This window comes from Stegodyphus dumicola, chromosome 11 (genome assembly GCF_044657685.1).
Source record: "Stegodyphus dumicola isolate Sdum_Otavi_A_Nest chromosome 11, ASM4465768v1".
Lineage (NCBI taxonomy): Eukaryota > Metazoa > Arthropoda > Arachnida > Araneae > Eresidae > Stegodyphus > Stegodyphus dumicola.
The window spans coordinates 120686828-120691528 of NC_140778.1; positions in this window are offsets into that span (position 1 = coordinate 120686828).

The window sequence follows — 4701 nt, forward strand, 5'->3', positions numbered from 1 at the left end:
GCATATAACGTGATCCCCAATATAAGCTTCGCATCTCTACACGCGAATCCTTCACTAAATCACTTTATAACAGGACATGGAACCTTCCCCACATATTTCTAAGCAAGAAATATGGCAAATTCTGATATCTGTATATGTGGGGAACAGGAAACTTTTGATCATTAGACTTTCTCATGCCCCTTAATTGAGGATATTCACATAAAATCTCCAAGAACTGATCTCCTGGCATTCCAAAAATTTTTAATTAAAGATAAGCATCAGTATCCAAAGTTTCAGAAAATTATGCAATGACTCTCTTTCTACGGCCTAGATCTCTGTCAAGTGCAAGTCCACATACTGCTTAAATTTAGTGAACTTTTACATTCGGCGATTATGGACAAAATGACTCCTCGTCAACTTGATAAACTGGAATAAACCAATATATCTGAAATACCCCATGGACACCCACCTCTTTAGCATTATTATAACAATTCATTTTAACATTGTGTTGCCAGTACTAATTATAATTATCTCATTATGTTTATCTGTTTTATTAATTATGTTTATCTCTTATTTTTGTTGCACCAAATCAGATGTTCAGTTTATCTTGTGAATCTCAAATTGTATTCCGACTATTTTGTAATCTACTTATGTCTTACATCATTATTTTTAATAAATACTGGATGCGGGGCGTACTGTGGGATTGCACGATGTACCATAATAGGCAAACTCTAGACCTTTTGAAAAGCTTCAGTCTATGTAAATTCTTATAAAACTTGCAATTCCTCCCTTTTTTTAAAGAGTTAGTATGGGAAGGCATTACCAGTTGACCTATGGTACATCGCTGGTGTCCCCCATACTATTACCTGTACCTTCTCCTGGATTCGAATCCGTGCCCATTGCTGCAGCAGTCAGAGCCACTAACCACTATACTGGCTGAGCGGCCCGAGTTTACGAAATAGATGTCACTTAAATATAAATATTTAATCAGAAAAGAAATTTTGGAATATAGGACTCCATACATGTGTCAGTAAGCTACAAAATGTGTAGAAGTAGTTAACTGCCAACTGGAAGAATATGGATTATCTCTGAAAGAAGATATTATCTGCATAACTTCTGATGGAGTAACAATGATGAAAAAAGTTGTGAAGTTGATTAATGCAAATTAGCAATTCTGTTGTGCTCATGAAACTTAATTTGGAGTAACAGCAACAAAATGAAAAGCAGATTACTCTGGATTTAGAAATTTCTGATTCTGATTTTGAAGAGAGTGACAATGAAAAAAATAGTAACACAATTGTTGAAAATACCTTATTGGATATGACGATGATAATAGTAACGAGGGCGAAATATTATTAACTTACCCAATATTGCCTACTAAAACTAAGAAAATTCGAAACGTTTGTAATATATTTAAACGTTCCCCTGTTAAAAATGGCGTTTTACAAAAATACAAACTTTCTGAAATGAAGAAAGAAACTATGCTAATGTTTACAAAAAGCGCTTCAATATTTTGCTCTTAATGATCGAACAATTTTTGAAAATGAAAAATCAATTTAAAAAACATTAATGGATTTAAATATACAAATTAATTTTTCCGAAAGTGCTGTTGTTGTTGTGACTTATCTCACTTGTCTGATAGCAACATCAGAACAAGCCCACAAAATTCATCATTGCAAGTAGTGCAAGATTGTGCCTGTCGTTGGCAACAGATTTGAGTTTACAGGTGACAGTACGACTTTGCTCAGTTCCGCCCCCAATTTTAATGGGCAGCATACCTGGGCAACGGTTCCAAGGGTCTTCCACCCTTCTTACCCTACCACCAACTTCCCGATAGGAATTTCAGCTCACCGCTTATTTAGAGTTTCTCAATGTCACTCAGACACTATACATTTACAAACATCCATGCCTTCTTCAGGAATTTGAACTTAAGCAGTTCGGTACGGCAGTCAAAGTCACTAACCATTTGTTGGGCGGCATATTTCCGATAGTGAAATTGATTTAATTTCGATAACTGTATCAGCTCTCCTTCCAACAAAACTCACTGTGAAGACATTATGCTGGAAGAATCACAACTTATTAACAAGGAATGCAATAATAAATTTAATGTTACTGTTACTTAAAGATCAGGACAGGCCACTATCTAAGAAATTATACAGTGCATTGAAAATTCGCAAAAAGGAAAGAAATAGGGAACTAGAAAATATTTTAAGATAAATTTACATAATTATAAGGAGTTTAGAAAAGAAAAAGAGAATGAAGAAATAAAACTAATAAGGTAAAATTTAATTACGTTTGTCGTAAAGTTCCATAAAACATTTATGAAAAGCTAACGCAAACCTAACCAAAGGAGTCCATTGAAGATGATGTTGATTTTAATATCGGAAAAAAAATTGTCTCTCAAGATAGTCTTTATACTGTTGCTTGAAGTGAAAGGCAAACTTTGCTATTTATTTGAAATTCTTAAGATTGGGAAGTAAGCGTAACTGGAGATAGCCTATAACACAACAGCTCTCAAAATATTGTATCAGAACGATACAGTCGCTCTTTAGATGAAGCTTAGATGGTAAACCTGTGCGGAGGTTAATAAAAGTATATACGAATATAATCATTTTCAGTGGACACATATCATGTAAAATTTTCAAGACAAGAAACGAGAAAACATTTTAAAGTTAGGTATAATCACTAAATTATGCTGTTTCTATGCTTTAGTTTAATTCAATTTGCGTTCACTTAAGAATACAAAGTATCACTTTTTTAAAAGCCCAATACGGTAAATTCCTGCTGAATTCGGATCTTTTGCATCTCATCAGGATTGAACCAAAACTGATTGATTTTATAAATTAATTGTTTACTGTATTGGAAAACATAACTGAATTTCGTATTTCTTGCACTTTGTGAATATCAAACTTTAATAAACTGTTTCATTAAAAATTCTAGAAGTACTAGTGAATGCTTTCTGCATTAAGGTAATCTGAACACAAAAGTTATAATTCAGATAATAAAAAGACATTCAAGATTTTATTGAAACAAAATTTTCACTCGCTTCAAGTATTTTAGACTGTTTTATATGTACGTATTTTGTAATTTTTAAAACTTTCTAAAATGTTTTTTGCATACTATGGAATTTAAAGTTCTCCAACTTGCTTCATGCTTATAATAAGATAAAAGTAAAAATTTGGTTTAAAGGATTAAGTCCTAGTAAAACATCATTTCCACAATTTATTACTTTAAATTATGAGTAAAACAGCAGCTATAATGTTGTGAGAATTTTAGCAATATAAGCATAAAATAAAATTATAAATAAATAAAATTTCGAATAATTTAGAAAATAGTAAAATCATAAAAATATCTAATGTTAACTCTACCTATGAATTGCATTTAATTTCTCAATACAGCCAAAATTCGATGTTTCTTATTATTTACTTCTCAATAAACTCAAATAATTACTATAATCTTAAAAATTAATAAACTTTTTTATTGTTAATAAAACAAAATGCAAAGCTTAAATTTTTTGTAAACTGAAATGTACTTTAAAGGTTATTCTACCGAACATTAAAGTCCAAAGAAATTCCAATCAGTTTCCAAGAAAATTGCATATTTACCTTTTGCATAGACTGCGGAAAGTAATGCCACCATTATTAGAGTAAAAAAGCAGTTCATAATTTAAATTATTATATAGAAATATTATATATTTAACAATACTGTACTGAAAAAATGGTTTCTTCTGTTCCTAAGTACTTTTACAACTGATCATAAGCATTTTATTACCGTTCATGAGATAACAACTTTGCTCAAACACTTCAAAAATTCAAATCCGGGTTGTTGATTCTTTTATGTTTACCGTCGAATAATGTAAGAAGAAGCTGGACACAAAGATAAGAAAATAATAGAATATCGTTTTCAAAAGATAATTTACTTTCGAAACTGATTTTAACTTCGAAGAAATCTGAAACTCAATGATAAAAAATTAGACTATGGTAACGAAAGAGTTGAAACACAGTTATATATAGAAGTTTATCAAAAATGTGCGCCTTAATTCTTGATTTAATTTTTATTTTCACTTCTGTGGCTAAGAGTGAATAAATCACGAATTTTATTATACTGAGCAGTTTGGTTAGTGAAAGCTTTTACTATTGTTTTTTTTCTATTTTCGTTACATTTTCAGTTGTACAACGATGTAATAAAAGTTGCGGATTATAACTATCTACTAAAATATTTTAAAATATAAATTGTACTTTTAATTATCCGGGTGGTGATTAGTCGGTTTTCGGATTATCTGCTGGTGCCCATGCACACACACTCAAAGCTATGTACGAATCTTAAAAATAAACATGTTCAAGCCTAGGTATGCTCTAAAAATCGCTCTAAAAGTCGTCTGCAATTTCGTTTCTACCCCTATCGTCCATAATTCGTTCTACATGGCATAATCGAAGGCATCATTTTGGTTGATCACTGAGATGATTTTTACTTCGGGCACATTTTCGTGCATATTTTCTTTCTATTCTTTCAAAATTTTATTTAAAATTTTAGAACTAAAATATGAAATCCGCTAGAAACTCTATATTTATTTAATTGTGTAGAAATCGAAGCAATAACTGAAGCTGTATGCAAAAAGAATGGAAATATAAAAATCTTCGAAGGTATAGATCCGGAAAACATCAAGCAATGGTTCAATGGCTATTCAAGTAGCAGAGCTTTGAATCCTTGAGTGATGTGGAT